Source organism: Pseudophryne corroboree, chromosome 10, assembly GCF_028390025.1.
Source record: "Pseudophryne corroboree isolate aPseCor3 chromosome 10, aPseCor3.hap2, whole genome shotgun sequence".
Classification (NCBI taxonomy): domain Eukaryota; kingdom Metazoa; phylum Chordata; class Amphibia; order Anura; family Myobatrachidae; genus Pseudophryne; species Pseudophryne corroboree.
Genome location: NC_086453.1, coordinates 88033906 through 88047454, shown reverse-complemented (window position 1 = coordinate 88047454; position 13549 = coordinate 88033906).

The window sequence follows — 13549 nt, the reverse complement described above, 5'->3', positions numbered from 1 at the left end:
TGTTGTAGGAGGGGTACCTTGATTATCACCTGCTGGGAATACAGCTTGTGAATGGCTTCCAGAACTGCCTCCCTGTCGGAGGGAGACTTTGGCAGAGCAGACTTCAGGAACCGGCGAGGGGGAAATGCCTCGAATTCCAGTTTGTACCCCTGCGATACTACCTGTAGAATCCAGGGATCCACTTGCGAGTGAGCCCACTGCGCGTTGAAATTCTTGAGACGGGCCCCCACCAAGTCTGAGTCTGCTTGTAAAGCCCCAGCGTCATGCTGAAGACTTGGCAGAAGCAGGGGAAGGCTTCTGCTCCTGGGAAGCGGCTGCATGGTGCAGTCTTTTTCCCCTTCCTCTGCCCCGGGGCAGAAAAGAGTGGCCTTTTGCTCGCTTGTATTTATGGGAACGAAAGGACTGAGTTTGAAAAGACGGTGTCTTTTTCTGCTGATGTGAAGTGACCTGGGGTAAGAAGGTGGACTTTCCAGCCGTTGCCGTGGCCACCAGGTCCGAAAGACCAGCCCCAAATAACTCCTCCCCTTTATACGGCAATACTTCCATATGTCGTTTGGAATCCGCATCCCCTGACCACTGACGCGTCCATAACGTTCTTCTGGCAGAGATGGACATAGCACTTACTCTTGATGCCAGGGTGCAAATATCCCTCTGTGCATCACGCATATATAGTAATGCATCCTTCAAATGCTCTATAGTTAACAATATATTGTCCCTATCCAGGGTATCAATATTTTCAGTCAGGGAATCCGACCACGCGACTCCAGCACTGCACATCCAGGCTGAAGCGATTGCTGGTCGCAGTATAACACCAGTATGTGTGTATATACTTTTTAGGATATTTTCCAGCCTTCTATCAGCTGGTTCTTTGAGGGTGGCCGTATCAGGAGACGGTAACGCTACTTGTTTAGATAAACGTGTGAGCGCCTTATCTACCCTAGGGGGTGTTTCCCAACGTGTCCTAACCTCTGATGGGAAAGGATATAGTGCCAATAATTTATTAGAAATTAGTAGTTTTTTGTCGGGAGAAACCCACGCTTTATCACACACCTCATTCAATTCATCTGACTCAGGAAAAACTATTGGTAGTTTTTTCACCCCCCACATAATACCCTTCTTAGTGGTATTTGTAGTGTCAGAAATGTGCAATGCCTCCTTCATTGCCGTGATCATGTAACGTGTGGCCTTACTGGACATTACGTTCGACTCATCACCGTCGACACTAGACTCAGTATCTGTGTCTGGGTCTGTGTCGACCCACTGAGGTAACGGGCGTTTTAGGGCCCCTGACGGTGTCTGAGACGCCTGGACAGGCACTAATTGATTTGCCGGCTGTCTCATGTCGTCAACAGTTTTTTGCAAAGTGCTGACATTATCACTTAATTGTTTAAATACGATCATCCAGTCAGGTGTCGACTCCCTAGGGGGTGACATCACTAACGCAGGCAATTGCTCCGCCTCCACATCATTTTTTTCCTCATACATGTCGACACACACGTACCGACACACAGCACACACACCGGGAATGCTCTGATAGAGGACAGGACCCCACGAGCCCTTTGGAGAGACAGAGGGAGAGTCTGCCAGCACACACCCAGCGCTATATATATATATATACAGGGATAACCTTATATAAGTGTTATTCCCTTATAGCTGCTGTTTATATTGTCATTTGCTGCCAACAGTGCCCCCCCTTCTCTTTTTTACCCTGATTCTGAAGCAGGACTGCAGGGGAGAGTCAGGGAGCCGTCCTTCCAGCGGAACTGTGAGGGAAAATGGCGCTTGTGTGCTGAGGAGATAGGCTCCGCCCCTTCACGACGTCCTTATCTCCCGCTCTTTTATGTAAAAATGGCAGGGGTTAAAATACATCCATATAGCCCAGGAGCTATATGTGATGTATTCTTTTGCCACCTAAGGTATTATCATTTATATTGCGTCTCAGGGCGCTCCCCCCCCCAGCGCCCTGCACCCTCAGTGACCGGAGTGTGAAGCGTGCTGAGAGCAATGGCGCACAGCTGCGGTGCTGTGCGCTACCTTAGTCTGAAGACAGGATTGTCTTCTGCCGCCGATTTCACCGGACCTCTTCGTCTCTTCTGGCTCTGTAAGGGGGACGGCGGCGCGGCTCCGGTGACCCATCCAGGCTGTACCTGTGATCGTCCCTCTGGAGCTAATGTCCAGTAGCCTAAGAAGCCCAATCCACTCTGCACGCAGGTGAGTTCGCTTCTTCTCCCCTTAGTCCCACGATGCAGTGAGCCTGTTGCCAGCAGGACTCACTGAAAATAAAAAACCTAAATTAAACTTTTATTCTAAGCAGCTCAGGAGAGCCACCTAGCCTGCACCCTTCTCGTTCGGGCACAAAAATCTAACAGAGGCTTGGAGGAGGGTCATAGGGGGAGGAGCCAGTGCACACCACCTGATCCTAAAGCTTTTATTCTTGTGCCCTGTCTCCTGCGGAGCCGCTATTCCCCATGGTCCTTTCGGAGTCCCCAGCATCCACTAGGACGTTAGAGAAAAAGGTGTTTATATTTCATGAGAACAGTTGGTTTCTGCCAGTCAGTCAGCACCTCAGAGCTCACTGCTGCCAGAGGAAGCAGGGGGAAAGGTTTTAAGCTTTGACTGTACTCTGCTTCATACATCGTTTGTTATATAACTGATAACAGTATAACACTCAATCAACTGTATATACTTTCTAGCAGCTTTAATCTAAACTGTGAGGAGAAAGTAACAAATCCATGTGTGTAACGGGTAGCCAGACTGATATATACGTTAAAGACATGTCATGTTTGCACATTTATAGTATACCATCTCAACTTAAAAAGATGAAGGCAGCCATTTTGTGGGCTGAGCTTTTACTTATAAACTTATCAATTCACCCAGAATCAGTAACATCACAAAACGGCAGAGGCGGCCATTTTCTGTCCTGAAACAATATTCATAAGAATGCAGGCTTCAGAGATCAGGAATTAACAGATCTACTGATCCAAAGCTCAAAATGGCTGCCTTCAAACATACAGGAAACAGATGAACTGTACGTAACCTGCTATGAATAATCATCAGTAGCAAACTAAGAAATTATAAAAATACATGTAATATTTTAAACTGCTCAGCCTCACTGTCATACCTGCTGTCATTAAACTACCTAGGCAGTAGCAATATGCAAAGCTGTATTTTTGAGTATCAGTCTCTTAGATCAGGGGCGTCTCATTAGGCTAAACGCGGCCCACCCCCTGCTACTAACTGGCCCTCTGACCGAAAGGAAGTTTGGAGTCTTGGATCCGCCACTACATCCCTGCTCCTCCACCTGGGCGAGTGATGAAAGCTGCACCTGGCCTGGAGGAGCAGAGGCGACACCCCGAGTAGAAGCAGGAGCCTGCCCAGATATCTTACCTCTAGGCCAACCCCCAACCCTCCCCCACGACCTCCCACACAGCTGTAGAGTCAGTGAGAGGGTGGAAAAGGGCAGGAGGCTGCTTCTAAGTAGAATAAGGACTAGGCCATGAGGAGAATGGAAACCTGGGTAGTAACTGGGGATATTATCTGAGAGAACACAGGCACTGGGGACTGTATATCAGGAGGAATCCTGGAGGATGGGGGCAGGGAGTATAATTTAAGGAGGTGTGATGCCAGGGCCAATATCTAAGGGGAATAGGAAGCAGGTACAGTATCTTAGAGGAGGAGAGATACCACAGCCTGAGGATAATACAGACCACAGTCATTATCTGATGGACACTATCTGAGGATATAGACCAGGGACTCTCGTGTGCAGTAATTACCGGATTGCCGGGAGGATAACTGTGAAAGAAAAATTTGTGACACTCCGTTCAAAGTCATTGTCTTAATATGGCACACCAAGAAATAAAACGTTTGGGCGCCCCTAGATGGTCATTTGAAAAAATAAGATTTTACTTACCGGTAAATCTATTTCTCGTAGTCCGTAGTGGATGCTGGGGACTCCGTAAGGACCATGGGGAATAGACGTGCTCCGCAGGAGACATGGGCACTTTAAGAAAGAATTTAGATTCTGGTGTGCTCTGGCTCCTCCCTCTATGTCCCTCCTCCAGACCTCAGTTAAAGAAACTGTGCCCGGAAGAGCTGACTTACAAGGAAATGATTTTGGTAATCCAGGGCAAGATTCATACCAGCCACACCAATCACACCGTATAACTTGTGATATACTATCCAGTTAACAGTATGAAAACGACATAGCATCAGTCCAAGACCGATGAGACTAACATAACCCTTATTTAAGCAATAACTATATACAAGTCTTGCAGAAGTAGTCCGCACTTGGGACGGGCGCCCAGCATCCACTACGGACTATGAGAAATAGATTTACCAGTAAGTAAAATCTTATTTTCTCTAACGTCCTAGTGGATGCTGGGGACTCCGTAAGGACCATGGGGATTATAGCAAAGCTCCCAAACGGGCGGGAGAGTGCAGATGACTCTGCAGCACCGATTGAGCAAACAGGAGGTCCTCCTCAGCCAGGGTATCAAACTTATAGAACTTTGCAAAGGTGTTTGACACCGACCAAGTAGCAGCTCTGCAAAGTTGTAATGCCGAGACCCCACGGGCAGCTGCCCAAGAAGAGCCCACCTTCCTAGTGGAATGGGCCTTAACTGATCTCGGCAGCGGCAATCCAGCCGCCGAATGAGCCTGCTGAATCGTGTTACAGATCCAGCGAGCAATAGTCTGCTTTGAAGAAGGAGCACCAAGCTTGTTGGAAGCATACAGGATAAACAAAGATTCTGTTTTCCTGACCCTAGCCGTTCTGGCTACATAAACCTTCAAAGCCCTGGCTACATCAAGCAACTCGGAATCCTCCAAGTCCGTAGTAGCCACAGGCACCACAATAGGTTGGTTTATATGAAAGGATGAAACCACTTTCGGCAGAAATTGTGGACGGGTCCGCAATTCTGCACTATCCGCATGGAAAACCAGATAGGGCTTTTATGTGACAAAGCCGCCAACTCTGACACACGCCTAGCCGAAGCCAAGGCTAATAGCATGACCACCTTCCACGTGAGATATTTCAACTCCACCGTCTTGAGTGGTTCAAACCAGTGGGATTTCAGGAAACTCAACACCACGTTAAGATCCCAAGGTGCCACTGGAGGCACTCCCTTTACAAACGTCTGAACTTCAGGTAGAGAAGTCAACTCCTTTTGAAAGAAAATGGATAGGGACGAAATCTGGACCTTAATGGACCCCAATTTTAGGCCCAAATTCACTCCAGACTGTAGGAAGTGAAGGAAACGGCCCAGCTGGAATTCCTCCGTAGGGGCATTCCTGGCCTCACACCAAGCAACATATTTTCGCCATATACGGTGATAATGTTGAGCTGTCACGTCCTTCCTAGCCTTTATCAGCGTAGGAATGACCTCCTCCAGAATGCCTTTCTCCGCTAGGATCCGGCGTCCAACCGCCATGCCGTCAAACGCAGCCGCGGTAAGTCTTGGAACAGACCCTGTTGCAACAAGTCCTGTCTTAGAGGAAGAGGCCACGGGTCATCTGTGAGCATTTCTTGCAGATCTGTATACCAAGTCCTTCGTGGCCAATCTGGAACAATGAGTATCGTTCTCACTCCTCTTTTTCTTATTATTCTCAGCACCTTGGGTATGAGAGAAAGAGGAGGAAATACATAGACTGACTGGAACACCCACGGTGTCACCAGGGCGTCTACAGTTATCGCCTGAGGGTATCTTGACCTGGCGCAATACCTCTGTAGTTTTTTGTTGAGGCGGGATGCCATCATGTCCACCTGTGGCAGTTCCCACCGACTTGCAGTCTGTGCGAAGACTTCCTGAAGAAGTCCCCACTCTCCCGGGTGGAGGTCGTGTCTGCTGAGGAAGTCTGCTTCCCAGTTGTCCACTCCCGGGATGAACACTGCTGACAGTGCGCTTACGTGATTTTCCGCCCAGCAAAGAATTCTGGTGGCTTCCGCCATCGCTACCCTGCTCCTTGTGCCGCCTTGTCGGTTTACATGAGCCACTGCGGTGATGGTGTCTGACTGAATCAGAACCGGTTGGTCGCGAAGCAGGGTCTCCGCTTGACGTAGGGCGTTGTATACGGCCCTTAGTTCCAGGATGTTGATGTGAAGGCAAGTCTCCTGACTTGACCACAGACCTTGGAAATTTCTTCCGTGTGACTGCTCCCCACCCTCGGAGGCTTGCATCCGTGGTCACCAGGACCCAGTCCTGAATGCCGAATCTGCGGCCCTCGAGAAGGTGAGCACTCTGCAGCCACCACAGGAAAGACACCCTGGCCCTGGGGGATAGGGTGATTAACCGATGCATCTGAAGATGTGATCCGGACCACTTGTCCAGTAAGTCCCATTGAAAGGTCCTCGCATGGAACCTGCCGAAGGGAATGGCCTCGTATGATGCCACCATCCTTCCCAGGACTCGAGTGCAGTGATGCACTGACACCTGTTTTGGTTTTAATAGGTTCCTGACCAGTGTCATGAGCTCCTGAGCTCTCTCTATCGGGAGATAAACCCTTTTCTGGTCTGTGTCTAGAATCATGCCTAGGAAAGGCAGATTCCAGACTTTGGAATGTTTAGAATCCAGCTGTGTTGCCGTTACACTTCCAGAGAAAGTGCTACGCTGATCAGCAACTGCTCTCTTGATCCCGCTTTTATGAGGAGATCGTCCAAGTATGGGACAATTGCGACTCCTTGCTTCCGCAGGAGTATCATCATTTCCGCCATTACCTTGGTAAATATTCTCGGTGCCGTGGAGAGACCAAACGGCAACGTCTGAAATTGGTAATGACAATCCTGTACCACAAATCTGAGGTACGCCTGATGAGGTGGATAAATGGGGACATGAAGGTATGCATCCTTTATGTCCAGAGACACCATAAAATCCCCCCCTTCCAGGCTTGCAACGACCGCTCTGAGCGATTCCATCTTGAACTTGAACCTTTTCAGGTATATGTTCAGGGATTTTAAATTCAATATGGGTCTGACCGAACCATCCGGTTTCGGGAATACAACATGGTCGAATAATAACCCCCTCCTTGTTGAAGGAGGGGAACCTTGACCACCACCTGTTGAAGATACAATTTGTGAATTGCAGTTAACACTATTTCCCTCTCGTGGGGGGAAGCCGGCAGGGCCGTCGGTGAGGGGGCATCTCCTCGAAGTCCAACTTGTATCCCTGAGACACAATATCTATTGCCCAGGGATCCAACAGGGAGTGAACCCACTTGTGGCTGAAATTTCGAAGACGTACCCCCACCGGGCCTAGCTCCGCCTGTGGAGCCCCAGCGACATGCGGTGGATTTTGTAGAGGCCGGGGAGGACTTCTGTTCCTGGGAACTAGCTGTGTTGTGCAGCTTCTTTCCTCTGCCCCTGCCTCTGGCAAGAAAGGACGCACCTCGGACTTTCTTGCTTCTTTGTGATCGAACGGACTGCATTTGATAATGTCGTGCTTTCCTAGGCTGTGCGGGAATATAAGGCAAAAGATCAGAATTACCAGCTATAGCTGTGGAGACCAGGTCCGAGATCCCTTCTCCACACAATCCTCAGCCTTGTAAGGTAAACCTTCCATATGCCTCTTAAGTCGGCATCACCTGTCCATTGCATGTTCCACAGGACACGTCAAGCAGAAATCGACATAGCGTTGACTCTAGAACCCAGTAGACTAATGTCTCTTTGGGCATGTTTTATATATATATCTAAGACAGCATCTTATATATATATATATATATATATATATATATATATATATATATATATATATATATATATATATATATATACACATACTAGGGCCTCAATCTCTGCTGATAAGGTATCTGTCCACGCTGCTACAGCGCTATAAACCCATGCCGACACAATCGCCGGTCTGAGTAGTGTACCAGAATGTGTGTAAATGGACTTCAAAGTACTTTTGCTGCATGCTATCTGCAGGATCCCTGAGGATAGCTGTTAAGTCAGCGCTACCTTTTGGGCAAACGTGACACCCTAGGGGAAGATTCCCATCGTATCCTGGCCCTAGTAGGGAAAGGATACTTCCTGAGAATTCTTTGTGGGAAACTGCAGTCTCTTGTCTGGAGATTCCCGCTCTTTTTCTTCATGAGAGGAGGGAAATTTACCTCAGCTTTCTTCCCCTTAAACATGTGTACCCTTGTGTCAGGGACAGATGAGTCCACAGTGATATGCAAAACATTTTTTATTACAATAATCATATATTGAATACTTTCCTGCCATTTTGGCTGTAACTTTGCATTATCGTAGTCGACACTGGAGTCAGACTCCGTGTCGATATCAGTGTCTATTATTTTGGATAGTGAGCATTGAGAGACTCTGAAGGTCTCTGCGACATAGGGACAGACATGGGTAGATTCCCTGTCTGTTCTCTAATCTTTTGTGCAATAAATTTACCTTAGCACTTAATTTCACATATCCAAACAGGTGTCGGCGTTGTCGACGGAGACACCACTCACACACACATTTGCTCCATCTCCTCCTTAGGGGAGCCTTTTACCTCAGACATGTCAAAACACACGTACCGACACACCACACACTCAGGGAATGCTCATCTGAAGGCAATTCCCCCACAAGGCCCTTTGAAGAGAGAGAGAGAGTATGCCAGCACACACCCCAGCGCTATAAACCCAGGAATAACACAGTAACTTAATGTTAACCCAGTAGCTGCTGTTTATATTGATTTTTGCGCCTAATTATGTGCCCCCCCCTGTCTTTTTACCCTCTTCTACCGTGTATCTGCAGGGGAGAGCCTGGGGAGCTTCCTCTCAGCAGAGCTGTGGAGAAAAAATGGCGCAGGTGAGTGCTGAGGAAGAAGCCCCGCCCCCTCGACGGCGGGCTTCTGTCCCGCTTAAATATACATTTTCTTGGCGGGGGCTCATACATATATACAGTGCCCAACTGTATATGTGTGTACTTTTGCCAAAAGAGGTCCATATGCTACCCAGGGCGCCCCCCCCTGCGCCCTGCACCCTTACAGTGACCGGAGTATGTGAGGTGTGTGGGAGCAATGGCGCACAGCTGCAGTGCTGTGCGTTACCTCAGTGAAGAACGGAGTCTTCTGCCGCCGATTTCGAAGTCTCCCTTGCTTCTCATACTCACCCGGCTTCTGTCTTCCGGCTCTGCGAGGGGGACGGCGGCGCGGCCCTGGGATCGGACGACGAGGGTGAGATCCTGTGTACGATCCCTCTGGAGCTAATGGTGTCCAGTAGCCTAAGAAGCAGGACCTAGCTTCAGAGAGTAGGGCTGCTTCTCTCCCCTCAGTCCTACGATGCAGGGAGTCTGTTGCCAGCAGAGCTCCCTGAAAATAAAAAACCTAACAAAAATAAGATTTTACTTACCGATAAATCTATTTCTCGGAGTCCGTAGTGGATGCTGGGGTTCCTGAAAGGACCATGGGGAATAGCGGCTCCGCAGGAGACAGGGCACAAAAAGTAAAGCTTTTCCAGATCAGGTGGTGTGCACTGGCTCCTCCCCCTATGACCCTCCTCCAGACTCCAGTTAGGTACTGTGCCCGGACGAGCGTACACAATAAGGGAGGATTTTGAATCCCGGGTAAGACTCATACCAGCCACACCAATCACACCGTACAACTTGTGATCTAAACCCAGTTAACAGTATGATAACAGCGGAGCCTCTGAAAGATGGCTTCCTTCAACAATAACCCGAATTAGTTAACAATAACTATGTACAATTATTGCAGATAATCCGCACTTGGGATGGGCGCCCAGCATCCACTACGGACTCCGAGAAATAGATTTATCGGTAAGTAAAATCTTATTTTCTCTATCGTCCTAGTGGATGCTGGGGTTCCTGAAAGGACCATGGGGATTATACCAAAGCTCCCAAACGGGCGGGAGAGTGCGGATGACTCTGCAGCACCGAATGAGAGAACTCCAGGTCCTCCTTAGCCAGAGTATCAAATTTGTAAAATTTTACAAACGTGTTCTCCCCTGACCACGTAGCTGCTCGGCAAAGTTGTAATGCCGAGACCCCTCGGGCAGCCGCCCAAGATGAGCCCACCTTCCTTGTGGAGTGGGCCTTTACAGATTTAGGCTGTGGCAGGCCTGCCACAGAATGTGCAAGTTGGATTGTGCTACAGATCCAACGAGCAATCGTCTGCTTAGACGCAGGAGCACCCATCTTGTTGGGTGCATACAATATAAACAACGAGTCAGATTTTCTGACTCCAGCTGTCCTTGCAATATATATTTTTAATGCTCTGACAACGTCCAGTAACTTGGAGTCCTCCAAGTCACTTGTAGCCGCAGGCACTACAATAGGCTGGTTCAGATGAAATGCTGACACCACCTTAGGGAGAAAATGCGGACGAGTCCGCAGTTCTGCCCTGTCCGAATGGAAAATCAGATATGGGCTTTTGTAAGATAAAGCTGCCAGTTCTGACACTCTCCTGGCCGAAGCCAGGGCTAGAAGCATGGTCACTTTCCATGTGAGATATTTCAAATCCACATTCTTTAGTGGTTCAAACCAATGAGATTTTAGAAAGTCCAAAACCACATTGAGATCCCACGGTGCCACTGGAGGCACCACAGGAGGCTGTATATGTAGCACTCCCTTAACAAAGGTCTGGACTTCAGGGACTGAAGCCAATTCTTTTTGAAAGAAAATCGACAGGGCCGAAATTTGAACCTTAATAGATCCCAATTTGAGACCCATAGACAATCCTGATTGCAGGAAATGTAGGAATCGACCCAGTTGAAATTCCTCCGTCGGAGCACTCCGATCTTCGCACCACGCAACATATTTTCGCCAAATTCGGTGATAATGTTGCACGGTTACTTCCTTCCTTGCTTTAATCAAAGTAGGAATGACTTCTTTCGGCATGCCTTTTTCCTTTTGGATCCGTCGTTCAACCGCCATGCCGTCAAACGCAGCCGCGGTAAGTCTTGAAACAGACAGGGACCCTGCTGAAGCAAGTCCCTCCTTAGAAGTAGAGGCCACGGATCTTCCGTGATCATCTCTTGAAGTTCCGGGTACCAAGTCCTTCTTGGCCAATCCGGAACCACTAGTATCGTCCTTACGCCTCTTTGCCGTATAATTCTCAATACTTTTGGTATGAGAGGCAGAGGAGGAAACACATACACCGACTGGTACACCCAAGGCGTTACCAGCGCGTCCACAGCTATTGCCTGCGGATCTCTTGACCTGGCGCAATACCTGTCCAGTTTTTTGTTGAGGCGAGACGCCATCATGTCCACCATTGGTCTTTCCCAACGGGTTACCAGCAAGTGGAAGACTTCTGGATGAAGTCCCCACTCTCCCGGGTGAAGATCGTGTCTGCTGAGGAAGTCTGCTTCCCAGTTGTCCACTCCCGGGATGAACACTGCTGACAGTGCTATCACATGATTCTCTGCCCAGCGAAGAATCCTTGCAGCTTCTGCCATTGCACTCCTGCTTCTTGTGCCGCCCTGTCTGTTCACATGGGCGACTGCCGTGATGTTGTCCGACTGGATCAACACCGGTTTTCCCTGAAGCAGAGGTTCTGCCTGGCTTAGAGCATTGTATATTGCTCTTAGTTCCAGAATGTTTATGTGAAGAGACGTTTCCAGGCTCGTCCATACTCCCTGGAAGTTTCTTCCTTGTGTGACTGCTCCCCAGCCTCTCAGGCTGGCGTCCGTGGTCACCAGGATCCAATCCTGTATGCCGAATCTGCGGCCCTCCAATAGATGAGCACTCTGCAACCACCACAGAAGAGACACCCTTGTCCTTGGAGACAGGGTTATCCGCAGGTGCATCTGAAGATGCGACCCTTGCGTGGAATCTGCCGAATGGAATTGCTTCGTAAGAAGCCACCATTTTTCCCAGGACTCTTGTGCATTGATGTACAGACACCTTTCCTGGTTTTAGGAGGTTCCTGACAAGCTCGGATAACTCCTTGGCTTTTTCCTCCGGGAGAAAAACCTTTTTCTGAACCGTGTCCAGAATCATCCCTAGGAACAGCAGACGAGTTGTCGGCATTAACTGGGATTTTGGAATATTCAGAATCCACCCGTTAGCTGTTCTCTGGACCTTGCCCTTATTAGGAGATCGTCCAAGTATGGGATAATTAATATGCCTTTTCTTCGAAGAAGAATCATCATCTCGGCCATTACCTTTGTAAAGACCCGAGGTGCCGTGGACAATCCGAACGGCAGCGTCTGAAACTGATAGTGACAGTTTTGTACAACGAACCTGAGGTACCCCTGGTGTGAGGGGTAAATTGGAACGTGGAGATACGCATCCTTGATGTCCAAGGATACCATAAAGTCCCCCTCTTCCAGGTTCGCTATCACTGCTCTGAGTGACTCCATCTTGAACTTGAACTTCTTTATGTACAGGTTCAAGGACTTCAGATTTAGAATAGGCCTTACCGAGCCATCCGGCTTCGGTACCACAAAAAGAGTGGAATAATACCCCTTCCCTTGTTGTAGAAGAGGTACCTTGACTATCACCTGCTGAGAGTACAGCTTGTGAATGGCTTCCAAAACCGTCTCCCTTTCGGAGGGGGACGTTGGTAAAGCAGACTTCAGGAAACGGCGAGGTGGATCTGTCTCTAATTCCAACCTGTACCCCTGAGATATTATCTGCAGGATCCAGGGATCTACCTGCGAGTGAGCCCACTGCGCGCTGTAATTTTTGAGACGACCACCCACCGTCCCCGAGTCCGCTTGAGAAGCCCCAGCGTCATGCTGAGGCTTTTGTAGAAGCCGGGGAAGGCTTCTGTTCCTGGGAAGGAGCTGCCTGTTGCGGTCTCTTCCCTCGACCTCTGCCTCGTGGCAGATATGAATAGCCCTTTGCTCTCTTATTTTTAAAGGAACGAAAGGGCTGCGGTTGAAAAGTCGGTGCCTTTTTCTGTTGGGGAGTGACTTGAGGTAGAAAGGTGGATTTCCCGGCTGTAGCCGTGGCCACCAAATCTGATAGACCGACTCCAAATAACTCCTCCCCTTTATACGGCAAAACTTCCATATGTCGTTTTGAATCCGCATCGCCTGTCCACTGTCGCGTCCATAAAGCTCTTCTGGCCGAAATGGACATAGCACTTACCCGTGATGCCAGTGTGCAGATATCCCTCTGTGCATCACGCATATAAAGAAATGCATCCTTTATTTGTTCTAACGACAGTAAAATATTGTCCCTGTCCAGGGTATCAATATTTTCAATCAGGGACTCTGACCAAACTACCCCAGCACTGCACATCCAGGCAGTCGCTATAGCTGGTCGTAGTATAACACCTGCATGTGTGTATATACTTTTTTGGATATTTTCCATCCTCCTATCTGATGGATCTTTAAGTGCGGCCGTCTCAGGAGAGGGTAACGCCACTTGTTTAGATAAGCGTGTTAGCGCCTTGTCCACCCTAGGAGGTGTTTCCCAGCGCTCCCTAACCTCTGGCGGGAAAGGGTATAATGCCAATAATTTCTTTGAAATTATCAGCTTTTTATCAGGTGCAACCCACGCTTCATTACACACGTCATTTAATTCTTCTGATTCAGGAAAAACTATAGGTAGTTTTTTCACACCCCACATAATACCCTGTTTAGTGGTACCTGTAGTATC